Consider the following 14,030-nt stretch of genomic DNA (forward strand, 5'->3'; position numbering starts at 1 on the left):
TCACCAAGCTTGATTTATGCAATGTTTGTTTGAGAACCAACTCTGGGCCTCCCTCATGCTAAACTACTTCCCCAGACCCAGAGAGGGTTAAATAAGGGGAGAAGACCCACTCCGACTGTGGGCATTTCATGAACTGGAACCCTGGGACTGAATAAAAAGGAGAAAGCGGAATACTCCGCAGGTAAAAGGGTTTATTGAACAAACCAGACAACCTGAGTTCCATTGCTGAAACCTGAGTTAAACAGATGGAATTGGTTGGTAGTGTGTATCTCTGTAAAACCTCCTCAGGCAAGATGGAAGACAGAGACAGAAGGATTGTCAGAAAGCTCAAGGACCAAGGATACAGCCAAGAAACGTTGAGTCTGCTTCGACAAGGTTCAAAGATACAACTGATTTCAAAAAGCTGTTCTCTGACACACATGCGCGCGCGCGCACACACACACACAAACTAGGAGAGAGACAGAGAGAGTGAGAGAGAGAGAGAGAGAGAGAGAGAGAGAGAGAGAGAGAGGAAGAAGAAGAAGAAGAACAGGAGGAGGAAGAGGAGGAGAGAAGAAGAGGAGAGAGAAGAGAGGGGTGAGAGAGAGACCCATATATCTCTGCTTCCTGTTGGAGGGTACAAAGCAGCCAGCTAGCTGCCTCCTTGCCTTTCCCACCAGGAGGGACTGAATACTCAGACTATTCCACTAAGGTCTGGTTTACTGCTATGTATTGTGATGCTAAATTCTATACTAGAAGGTTTAGACCTATGACTTCTCCTGTTTACAAGCTTTTGTTGTGTAAACCTTGCTCCTCGATTTAAAACTACTGGTTGAATAAAATCAGCGACAGCCAATTACTGGAGGGATTGGAGGTAGCTAGGTTTGGAGTGACATGGTTGGAGAAGGAAAGAGCAAGAAGAGGAGAAAGAAGAAGGTGAAGAGGAAAGAGAAGCTGCCATGGTCAAGGTGAATCATGAAAACGTGGCCCTGAGGGCTGGCCAATTGGAGTAAAGAGCAGCCCAGATAGAACATGGAAATAACTCAGGGTTACCAATGGGAAGGTAGATTCTAATAGAATAGAGGGTGGATATCTTCCCAGCTCTTGTGCTGTTTAAGGCTTATTATAAATATAAAGTTGTGAGTGTGTTTTATCTAGAAACTGAATGATCAAGATGGGATAGAAACCCCAGGTTGGGATAGAGGAGAAATGGATCATAAGCATGTGGCCAGGAGAAACAGCAAGTATCTGGGGTACACTGCTGGGGAGGCTGAAGTATCCGGGGCACACCGCTGGGGAGGCTGAAGTATCTGGGATACACTGCTGGGGAGGCTGAAGTATCTGGGGTACACCACTGGGGAGGCTGAAGTATCTGGGGTACACCACTGGGGAGGCTGAAGTATCTGGGGTACACCACTGGGGAGGCTGAAGTATCTGGGTACACCGCTGGGGAGGCTGAAGTATCTGGGTACACTGCTTGGGAGGCTGAAGTATCTGGGGTACACCGCAGGGGAGGCTGAAGTATCTGGGGTACACCGCAGGGGAGGCTGAAGTATCTGGGGTACACCGCAGGGGAGGCAGCCAAGACAGCAGTTACAAGAGTAGATTAGTGGTTAGCTCCCCAGTAGTCGTTAAAGCCAAATAAAATAACTGTGACCTGAGACGCATTTATTTGCAAGGTAGTCGGGATAAGCTTAAATTGGTTGTACTATATAAACCCACCCTTCCTTAAATTGCTTTTTTTAAAAATTGCATTCATGTCTTTATTTACTATGGGCATGTACACGTGTGTGTATATGTGCTCATACAGCTCTCGGGAGTCGACGCCCTCTTCCCAACAAGTGTGTCTAGGGACTCTGCACGGAGCTCAGGTCACTGGGCGTGGGTGGCCGTCCCTGGCTCTCCTTAGACTGGTTTGGTCAGGTGTTTTTGTCACAGCAACAAGAAAAGTAACTGTTACACAAAACAGTCTCCAAGAGATCTTACCGTCATGTGTCCCATCAGAGCCTGCAGCACTGAAGGGGAGATTCGTGCATGCAAAACAGAGGAGAACAGCATTCAAGGCAGAGGGGAGTGGATTTAAATAAATGCAACTGGGCTTCTCGACATAAAATAATAGTCATTTAAATTAAAAATTTAATGAGAGCACATTACACAACACACAAATCAGAAGGCAGAATAAATAAAGAAACAGGCAGCTTTAAGGAGATCACTCTGAATGCAGCTCACAGGAGCAGGAATTTCAGAATCTAGTCACTCTTTAATGGAAGTCCCATAGCGGGGACAGAGATGGCAGCTGAGCAGTCTTGCCAAGCCATTATGCAGAGAGAGTAGAAAAATATATTTTAGATATAAAAGTCTTGGAATTTTTATTGCTAACATCACCTTACTAAACAACATTACCAAATGTGATTTTTAGCAAAAAAAAAACCAAAAAACAAAAAAACAAAACAAAAAAAAAAAAAAAAACAGAAGGAGGGGGTGAAAATAAGCAAACAGTAAACTGGAAATTATGGAAGGGCTGGTGAGGTGACTCAGTGGGAAAAGGAGCTTGCGGCCAAGCCTGAAGACCGGAGTTCAACTCCCAGGACCCACTTGGTAGAAGTTGTCTTTGGACTTCTCCATGAATATTCAAACACAACATGTATATACATCCAAAATAAATAAATGTAATTAAAAAATAAACAGGTGAAAAAGTAAACGATATTGACTTGGCAATTCTAACAATAACAATAGTGGAAACTAGCTGAGAGCTCTTATTGTAAAGGTAAAAAGAAATTATCGCCCAACAACAAAGACAGGAGGTTAGGCGCACAAACGTCCTACTTGTACAGGGAAGAGAAATAACAGGGCTAACGATTGCATGTGAACCTTTATTCATATGTGCCAATAATTAACCACCAAGCAAACAGACATTAAATATTTAACTTCTAAGCCAAGACGGAAGAGGAGATTGTCAGAGAAGCCATCATAAACCATAGTAAATAAGGAAAAGCATTTATCAGCCAGAAGGAATAACAATCTAGGCCTATCAGCAAAAACAATACAACCATACAGAATTCTCTAGAACATTCCCCCAGAGAAAGCATATGCCTGACACTTATATCGCAATATTTTGAAGCTGAGTTTATCTAAACAAATTTTAGCTTATTTATAATTTGGGGTTCTCCAATGGGATAAATACATAAAATTAATTATTTTTTCTTTGTTTCTTTTAGACAAGAGTGTTGTGTGACACAGGCTCCCCTTGCACTCATTGTATAGCCCAAGTTGGCTGTAATCTGGTTTTTCTGCCTCTGCCTCCCAAGTGCTGGAATACCCCTCCTCCATGTAAGAGCATACCATTACACCCAGCCATGAAATTGATTTTTATTTATTAACATGAATAGGTCACAAAATTATAAGTGGAAAATTGAAATTGCAGAATGTTCTATACAGTACAGTGATCTTTACTTAAATTGTTTAAGCAAACAGTGTCTCATATCATTTATAAAGTCTGGAAGGAGGGGACGGGCCGGGTGTACTGGTGCCTGACTGTGATCCCAGCCCTTAGGTGGTGGAGGCAGGAGAATCAGGAGTGAGGTCATCCTGGGATGTATGTGAGATGCATTGCCATCTTGGACCACTGGAGACATCAACTGCAATAAAGCATGAGCCAGGAGGCTGCGCACCAAAAGGGAAGGTCTAGCTGTAGGCATGGGGGACTGAGGCGGGAAGGTCCAGCTGTAGGCATGGGGGACTGAGGCGTACTGCTTAGTCTTGTAGACTCGGTCCTGTTCCTCTCACACCACTGGCTCCCTAACCCCTCAGCTGTATCTCTGATGTTTGATTCTCTCCCTCTCTCCTTCCTTCCTTCTCTCCTTCCTTCCTACTCTCCTTCCCTCCGTCCTTCCTTCCCTCCTTTCCTCCCTCCTCCCTTCCCTCCTTTCCTCCCTCCTTCCTTCCCTCCTTTCCTCCCTCCTTCCTTCCTTCCCTCCTTCCTTCTCTCCTTCCCTCCCTCCTTCCTTCCCTCCCTCCTTCCTTCCCTCCCTCCTTCCTTCCCTCCCTCCTTCCTTCTCTCCTTCCCTCCCTCCTTCCTTCCCTCCCTCCTTCCTTCCCTCCCTCCTTCCTTCCCTCCCTCCTTCCTTCTCTCCTTCCCTCCCTCCTTCCCTCACCCATCTTTCCCTCCCTCCATTTTTCCTCCCTCCTTCCCTCCTTTCTTCCTTCTCTCTTTCCTTTTCTCCCTCCTTTCTTCCTTCTTTCCTTCCCTCCTTCCTAACAATTTTGAATTTCTTTATAATTTTCTTTATTATTTTATTTTGTGTATGGGTGGGTATCTTACCTGCAGGTATGTCTGTGTACCATATGCATGCCTGGTGCCTCCAGAGGACAGAAGAGGGCACCAAATTCTCTGGAACTGAAGTTATATGGTTGTCAGTCAACATTCAGGGGCTGGGAATGGAACCCAGGTCCCTGAGAGAGCAGCCAGTGAGTGCTCTTAACTACTTAGTCATATCTTAGTCATATCTCCAGCTCTAGTGTTTTAATTAAACACACACACACACACACACACACACACACACACACACACACACACACACACGTATGTATGCCCAGAAGGCAGAGGCAAGAAGATCATTGCAAGTTTGAGACCGTTCTGGTCTATATAACAATTCAATTCATCCAGGGCTACATACCGAGATCCAGTCTCAATAAGTAAATAAATGAATGAATGAATAAATATCAGTAGCACACACAACAAAAAAAGTTAACAATGTGTTTATTCAACTTTGTGGTTTATTATACTCCCTGCATCATATTTTCTGAATGTTCAAACATTTCATAGACCTTTTGAGTAAATACATTAGGATATATACATACATACATACATACATACATATCACTCAGGGTAGAATGCCTAACAGTTAAATTAAAATTAAATTTAAAGTGCAGTTCCTGGTAGTTCTAGGCACCTGTCACGTGCTCAGGGATAGTGGCTGCATGTTTTCTACCTTTAGGCAAAGCTCCCCAGACAGTCACAGAGCCTCAAGAGCAGGCCGACTTTCTGTCTCTGGACCTTGAAGCAGAAACCATAGACAAACACTGTCTCCTAGCTTGCTCAAATCTTTCTCTCTCCAACTGGCCTCAGACTCACAGAGATCCATCTGTCTCTGCCTCCTGAGTACTGGAATGAAAGTCGTGGGCCATGATGCCCAGCTACAGATAGTTTTCTTACACAGCTACCTCAAGCCCACCTGCCTAGGGATGGCACCCCCCACAGTAGGCTGGTCCCTCTCATATCAATTAGCTGTCAAATAACACCTTATGGACAAGCCCACAGGCCAATCTGATGGAGATAATTCCTCAAGTGGGGGGGGGGGGTTCCCTCTTTCCAGGTGTGTCAAGTTGACAACCAAGGTGAGCTGTCACGCTTTGTTTTCTTCCTTTTGGTTTTTGCTTAGTTGTTTTGAGAGCTGGTGTTGGAGATCAAATCCAGGACCTGATGCTAACCTCCACTACTGAGCTATACTCTCAAACCCTTACTTCCCGGCCTTTTAGTCCAGCAAATGGGCACTAATGTCAGTACCACATGCATGTAAATCAGATGTGCAGTGAGCAAGAAGCTAGCTGTAAGAGCCTTAATTTGAGATTTCCTCCAAATCATTAAGCTTTCATGGTGGTTTGAAGGAGAATGGCCCCAGAGACTCATAGATTTGACTACTTTGTCCTCAGTTGGTAGAACTATTTGGGAAGGATTAGGAGGTGTGGCGTCAGTGGCGGTGAAATTTGAGGTTTCTAAAGCTCACACCAGGCCCAGTCTCACCGCAGCTCTCAGCCTGCAACTTGTGGTTCAGACATGAGTTCTTGGCTCCTGCTCTAGCACCATGCCTGCGTGGTTCAGACATGAGTTCTCGGCTCCTGCTCTAGCACCATGCCTGCTCGCCACTACACTCCCCACAACGATGGTCAAAGATTAACCCTGTGAGGCTGTAAGCAAGCCCCCAGTTAAATGCTTGCTGCCATCATGGTGTCTCTTTACAGGAACTAGGACAGTAACTAAGACAAGTTGTAACGATGGTAAACTCGCTCCAACCGCTGTACACTTGATTTCCCAACTATTCTAACTACACAGTGCCTCCCAACGTAAATCTGGGGAAATTTACATGAAGAGAGACATTTCTTCAATTTTTCTCATTTGCTAAAGTGCTGTGATGAGTTATCTGAATAGCCAGTAATTTACTAGCAGTTCCAGCAGCAATGACAAAAACCCATTATGGAAGCTTCTAGAAGGCTAGAAAAGTAAGCATTGGCTTTAGGAAGTGAGAGACTTGAGACTTCAGCCTCAGACCACAGAGTTACTGCAAGCCATTAAATTCTTTTCCATTTGGACCTTAATTGGCTTTCTCTGGTACAAATCTTCCTGAATCTCCTCTAACTGTCGAATCAAGGGCAAGGCACAAGACATACCAGAGATAAAGTTAAGCTTTATACAGTCATCTCATTGGCACCATTGGGTCAGCACATAGAAAACACTTTGGGCTACAGAAGGCTTTGGGGGTGTAAACCCAGTTATTGACTCTCAAGTAGCTAGTTAATATCAGTGCTATACTATAATCCCGTGACTGGATAATACCCTTCGTCCATCCATCCATTCATTCAAGTGGCTCTATTTTTGGCCCCTACTAGGTATAAGGTGTTGTCTCAGAGATAAAGCAGTATGGACTTCTCCTCAGTTCCTGTCTTGCTGAGGATCACAGGGAATAGTGGCTAACCTGGCCTAAGGCATGTGGCAATCTACAGGTGACTTCTATACTACCAAACATTTTAATAAAGGAGACAGAGGCAGGAGGATCACCACAAGTTTGAAGCCAGCCTGGATTATATGGCAAGACCTGATCCCACACAGCACCAGTAAAACCAGCAGAATGCTTCGTAGCTAGGCAGACTGTTGAGAGTTGATCTGCTGCCTCTGTAATAGGTGAGCCTTTTTTTTTCCCAAAAAGCCCTCAAATCACTACAAGTCTCAGTAAGGAAAACATCATCCTGCCCTGCCAACCTTCCATCCATCCCCAAATGCCCATAATCTTCCTGAGATGGATAGATACCACACTAGAGGCTTCCTAGGAAGACCCTGGAACTGACAGAGGAAGCTAGCAAGAAGAAATAAGGCCTCCTTTACTGGGTTTTCACTGAGGAAAGCTGCAGAAAGCAGTGTGCATGCCTCCAGGGTGGGCACTTGGTTGAACATCTCCTTGTGCCCAGATACCGTTCATGCATCCAGTACTATTGAAAATGGACAGCTCACCCCATTACCACTGATGAAAACAAGGCACAATGGCAAGGCCTCCCCAGACAGGACAGTAAAGAGCAGACCTCAGAGCTCCTAGGTGCTCTAACCTGCTCTACTATGCAGGCAAGGAGACACTTAGGCCCTGCCCAGGGTCTCTGAATCAACACTCTCACCTTTCAGCAGGAAGTCAAGGGCAAGCCCAGTGAGGCAGCTAGGCTATCGGTAATTAAGGAATTAATAATTAAGGAACTTGGAACCAAAATGAGCATTGTTTCCTGTGTCTCTTTTTATTACGTTCGAGTTTTGTTCTCTTGATAAGGTAATGGGAAAATGAAAAGATCTAGGAGGCATTGAACCCTCTCAATACCTTGGAAACAGAAGCGTCTTCCATCATTGTATTTGGAAGATAGATTAGGCATTAAATTATGGAGCTCAGCCGTTCAGATATCAGGAATAATGTCGACTTTGATAGAGCATCACTCACTATAGAGATTGGTTTCAAAATTACCTGATCTGACTCAATGAATAATTTAACAATTGATTTTCTGACAGAGACACTGAAGAATGGAAGACATGACCTCCACCCTTTGGAAGATAAAATGATAATCTTAGAAGGAAACATTTTCTTCTCCTGGGGACCTATACCTCACTTTGGTCTGGAAGGGTCTGGAGAAACCCCACCATTTGTCCCCATTACTTCCTGATGGATCCAATATCTGTAGCTTACAAATAAACGTCATTTGTTCTGACGTGCAGATACACAGCCAAGTCTCTGCCCAGGGTACCAAGGTCAAGAATGACACACGTTTGGTCCAGAAGTCAGTGCGTGGTTATCACCCTGGGTTAACTCAAGCAACAATGGTAAGGAAGCAGATGCAGCCTGCAGGACATCTGGAGGACACCTACTTCATTCACGGGCGATGTGGACACTTTTCAGCAAAGGGGTATGTCTCAACTCAGTGAGGACAAGATCTGAGAGGAAAAAAGACCACGGGGAACTTTAGGGATCCATGTTGTGGGGCCCAGCCTATCAGAAACCATAAGAGAGCAACCAGATTTCTGCATGTCAAGATGGGAACTGTGAAGTCAACAGCCACAGACACTGACCCATCAGACATGAGCTGTATGACCAGAGGATGTGACCAGAACCATGAGCATCAGGAAATGTCAACAAACTAGAAGGATTAAAACCCCAGTCTTCCAGGAAAGTCTGTGTGTCTGGTGGCAGCAGGGTTAACAATGCCTCCTTGCTTCAAATGCATCAATGAATATCCCACAAGCAGGATAGAAATGAGACCTCTTCCTCCACAGGTCACAGATGTGGGACATAAGTCCTGTCCAGGAGCTGCCTAATGGCCCATAGACGCCACTAAAGTCCAACAAAGTGCATTACACCACAAGTGTGGGAGAAAACAGAGAACATTCTAGAAGGATCCTGGGTAGAACTAAAACTCCTGAAGTCAAGAGGTCTTCAAGAAGTTACAGGAAAATAAAGACCCAGAACTGTTAGGTAAGTTCAGAGGTCAACCTCAGATTGTCTGGCCACCCCCACACTGGGCAGGGTAGGGAGAGCTCGCCTGAACTTCTGTTTTTTTTTTTGTTTTGTTTTAAAGACAGGGTTTCTCTGGCTGTTCTGAAACTCCCTCTATAGACTAGGCTGTCCCCCAGTTCACAGAGATCTACCTGCTTCTTCCTCCTGAGGACTGGGACTAAAGCACCCAAGATGGTGCATGACTTGGCCCTCTGAAGTCTGAGAGACTAGACACAGCAAGAAGCTCTGCAGAATGACCAGCTTAGGTGCATCTCTGCTTTACATGGCTACATCTTCTTTTTCCTCACATCCCTCTGACAGCCTGATGACAGGCTATCGTGAGGTTTCAACAGTGTCCCCCACGGTGACCCACAGAACCATAGGCAAAGGGGCTCCAGCTATTTTTCCCGTGGCTTCTCCTTAGCAACCCTGAGAGGCATAGTTACCCACTTTACACGTGGAAAAAGAGAAACCATGTCAACACCCTGTGACCCCTTCTCTGACAAGTGACAGATCCAAGTCGAGAACCCAGACAGGACAGAAAAGAACTAAGGGAAAAGAAGTCGGACATTGTAGCCCATGCTCATTATCCCACACTTGGGAAGTATGGGCAGAAGAATCCCGAGTTCAAGACCAGTCTAGACTACATGGCAAGATTCAAAAAGAAGGGGGTAAAGAAGAAAGGACGGGACACAAGGTAGGTGAACATATCTGCCTCTTAAACGATGGGAAAAGCAGTCATGATCGGCAGGAGAGCAAAGGACCGTTGAGTGCGGAGCAATGACACCCACCAAAGACAAATCTGTCCGAGCTTCCTTCCCCACTCACTTTCAAACTCACCTCTTTGCTCGTAAACAACTGTGGGCCAAGGAGTCCTGTCTGTGTAGAGATTTAGGGTTCAAAAAGTGATTACGAAGCAAGTTCTGGCCCCATCTTCTGTGGCACCATAAACCATAAGATTTGTAAATCTTGTAATAACCATAACATAGTAGAAGAAGGGAGACCATTTTGTGGTTAAATATATTTTCATATATTCACAAGACGGGTGCACTGGAGCCATTAAGGAGTGTGACGTTGAAGACGGATGACTGTCTGTGACAACACTAGTCAGGGAAGTGTATTTGTGGTCATTATCACTGACAGTCGGCTTGGGAAACAGGATTCTAGATATTTTTCTTCTTTTTGTACTTAGGCTTTCAGATTTTCCTTCAGTGAGCTCCTAGTTGGTGCCCTTCGGTTTTTATTTTGTGCGTGTCTGAGGGCACACTCACCACACTGTTCGTGTGCAGGCCTGCTCACAGGTCCTCACTGTCCAGCTTGCTCAGGGCTGGGGTTCTTTGTTGTTTTTCTACCCTGAACTCTGGACTAGCTGTCCCCTCAGTCCCGGGCTTCTCCTGTCTGCACCTCCTGTAGAAGCACCAGGGTCACAGAGGTTCATGCTCTGGATTTCACGAAATCTGAAAGTTCAAATCCCACAAGGCAGATTCTACTCCTGAAGCCATCTCTCCAGTGCTACTTCTGGTTTTTTGTTTGTTTGTTTGTTTGTTTTGTTGTTGTTTTGTTTCATTTTGTCTTGATATTTGTGCGTTTCCTTTTATTTATTTATTTATTTATGAAGATTTGGAGTGTTCCTTTTTTTTTCCACCTCCACCAACTTCCAGATACATACTTTCTCAATTCTCTCCTTCCCTCCAGTTTCTCTCAGGGAAAGCAGGAATTTCCAGCAGGTAATACAGTTGTAGTTGATTAATACCTAAATCTTTCCATCATTTTGACAGAATTCAGTTGATTAGTCTAAGAAAAGGAAGGTAAAGCAGAGAGGTCTAGAGAGCACCTTATTTGTGGTTGGGTGTCTTCCGGTAGTTACTGGATTTGGAAATCTGAAGTGTTCAGGCAGGAAATACCTGAGGGCTGGTCACTCTTGGTACCAAGACTAGAGTAGGTGAAGGAGCAGGAGAAGAAGCAGGCAGGGCACCATCTGGTCTGACCACTGGATGTTTGGCTTCCAGCTTCCTTGTGGGCACCAGGAAAGATGGGGCAGCAGTAACAAAGAGAAACTGTGCCGGGTCCAGTGCTACTTCTGTTTTGAGACAATGTCTCCTGCAGCCAGGCTGACCTTAAACTAGATTTATAACTGAGGATGACCTTGATTTCCTAATCCTCTTGTCTCTGCCTCCCAAGTTCTGGGTTTACAGGTGTTTGTCATCTCCTCTAGCAAAATCTAATCTCTCCAACACTGTTACCACGGCAGTATCGTTCTACAGGAGTTTGGTAGATGTCTATTCCTGCACAAAACACCATGACCAAGAAGCAAGTTGGGGAAGAAAGAGTTTATTCAGCTTACACTTCCACATTGCTGCTCATCACCAAAAAATTCATGACAGGAGCTCACACAGGGCAGGAAACTAGAGCTGATGCAGAGGCCATGGAGGAATGCTGCTTACTGGCTTACTTCCCCTGGCTTGCTCAGCCTGCTTTCTTATAGAACCCAGGTCTTCCAGCCCAGGGATGGCACCACCCACAATGGGCTGGGAACTCCCCCTTTTACCACTAATTGAGAAAATGCCTTACAGCTGGATCACATGGAAGCATTTCCTCAACTGAAGCTCCTTTCTCTGTGATAACTCCAGTTGTGTCAAGTTGACATACAAAACCAGCCGGTACAGGAGGAAACCAGCTGTCTCTTTGCCATAATGTTTTCTAAACTCAGAGCTTAGGACAGGGCAGAGGGCACATGATCAGGCCTCAGTAAAGGATCTCTGGAGTTGCTAGTTGCTTGAGAATCCCCAAAGTTATGGCTCAACATCACCTCAACATGACCTCCTCCCATGAGCCCTACTGAATTGGTCCTTAGGTGCTCCCCTGGATACCGGCTCATCATTTCTCAGAGATCTGCTGCAGGCCTCTGCAGAGTTCTTAAAAGCTCTTATCCTGCCTGACTTTAGCAAGCTAAGGGTCTAGTGGTGGAATGACTCCCCAAGGTCCCATGACTAAAAGGGGGAGAAGCAAACTGGAAGTCCAGCCTCTGGTGGTAAATCCCGAGTGACCCTTTTCAGTGCTCTGCTGTCTGGGGCTCTTCCAGGGTCACTTTCTGGGACCACCTGGGCCTGAAGAGTCATCATAGGTTGATCTGTGAGATCACCACACTGGCCACGAATAGCTCCTTTAGTGACCAATAAGATGTTAGCAGATATCCAAAGCTCTCTCCTCTCTTTTTGTTGATTTGTTTTTGCTGAGATAGGGTCTTACTCTGTAGTTCCCATTGTCCTGGACTGGAGAGATGTCTCTGTGGTTAAGAACACTGGCTGCTCTTCCAGAGGTCCTGAGTTCAATTCCCAGCAATCACATGGTGGCTCACAACCATCTGTAAGGAGATCTGATGCCCTCTTCTGGTGTATCTGAAGACAGCAACAGTGAGCTCACACATATTGTCCTGGAACTCACTATATAGCCCAGGCTAGTCTTGAACCTGTGGTCATCCTTCTGGTTCAGCCTCCCAAGTGCTGGGCTAATGGCACTAGCCCTCATGCTCATCCTCTTGTAGGGAATATTTATCTCCAACCAGCAGCCAGTGCAAAGCTGAGTAAGATTACCAATTAGCCAAATAAGAGTTTCTAAAAGTAGAGACTAAGAGATGAGACTAAAAGAGGGCTCAGCCAGCAAAGCACATTCTGTGAGTGCCCAGCGCCACACACATAAAAGCCGGACACCACAGTGTGTGTTCTGAGAACCAGACTTCGACTAGTGAGAAAAACAGCTGCAGAGGGAGGTCCCAGCCAACATGCAAGGAAAAGTGGGCCACAGACCCATTAGGGTAGACTGCTGCTCTGCTCAGTAGTTTGACAGTGATGAACGACTCTCAGGTATCCATGACCACGAATCTGTGACTTCAGCCTCCCTGAAGCCCTGTATCACCAGGACTCAACAGCCTCAGCTGTGACGTTGAGTGTCATTTGAGGAAGACAACCAGAGCCAGGCTCAGGCTGAGAGTGATGGTGAACTAACCTTATGGCTTTGTAGGGGATTTAGTGGCTGAGTCTTTCTGTCAGAGTTTATAAAAAAAAAGTCTGATGAAATGGTATGTACCTGTAACTCCAGTGCAGGGGAGACAGGGACAGAGGGATCTCTGGGGCTCGATGGCCAGCAAGCCTACCCAAACCAGTGAGCTTCAGGCTCAGTTTCAACAAATGAGAGGAAATGATGGCGCGGTGGTACAGTCTCAGCACTAGGGGACGACAAAGGCAGGTAGGTTTCTGTGAGCTTGAAGTCAGCAAATAATAGGCAGAAATCAATAATTTAGAGTGAATCATTGCATTTTTTCGTCAAGATCTAGCTCTTGGGTACCTGTCTACATGCACCCATTGAATATATTGCATGCGTTGTTGGAATTAGGTGGAAAAGTGATTGAGGAAGGCACTCACAATTAATAATTAATCTCTGGACTCCTGTGAACCCACACCATACCACACACACACACACACACACACACATACACACACACACACTCAAGTACACACATGAACATGTACTAAGCAGGTTCTTCTTACTGGAAGCCATCGCAAAGCAAGATACTGCTTTCTAAAAACATTTCATTTGATTTGAACATTATCTATCACAGTTATTTATTTAGTGTACAATAGACAACTAAGGTGAGCTAGTTCTCTCCTTCCACATATGTGTACCAAGAATGGAATTCAGGTCATCAGGTTTGACAACAGGTGCCTTTATACAGGGAGTGGTTCTGAAGCTTTGGTAGGGAATCTACATGTGAATGCTGAAGGTCCTGTTCCCCAATTAGTTCTTGATCATTCAATAAAGGTGCTAGCAGCCAATGGATGGGTGGAAGAGGTGGGACTTTGAGGTTTGTGTAGACAGGCTAGGAGACGAAGGAGGGAGCCAGGAGGAGGAAAGAGATGCTGAGCAAGGAGAAGGTAACTAGGCAACTAAGTTAAGGACAGATTTAGAGGTGTTGAGCAAGAAATAAATGGAAAGGCATACGTGGGGGGTTCAGAGGAGCCCAGACACTGAGTCATAAAGCAAGTTAAAAATGTGTGTGTGTGTGTGTGTGTGTGTGTGTGTGTGTGTGTGTGTGTTTGTGTCTTTCATCCATGGATCCAAGGGAACCAGGGTGGTGGCTGTATAGTCCTCTCGGAGCTTAAAGCAAGGGCAGCAGAAACTACATGATATACCTTTACCTATTCAGTCCTCTCCCCAAATTTCTCACTCCATTTCTTACAACACCCTATAGGC

This window comes from Micromys minutus, assembly GCF_963924665.1.
Source record: "Micromys minutus genome assembly, chromosome: 1".
NCBI classification, from domain to species: Eukaryota; Metazoa; Chordata; class Mammalia; order Rodentia; family Muridae; genus Micromys; species Micromys minutus.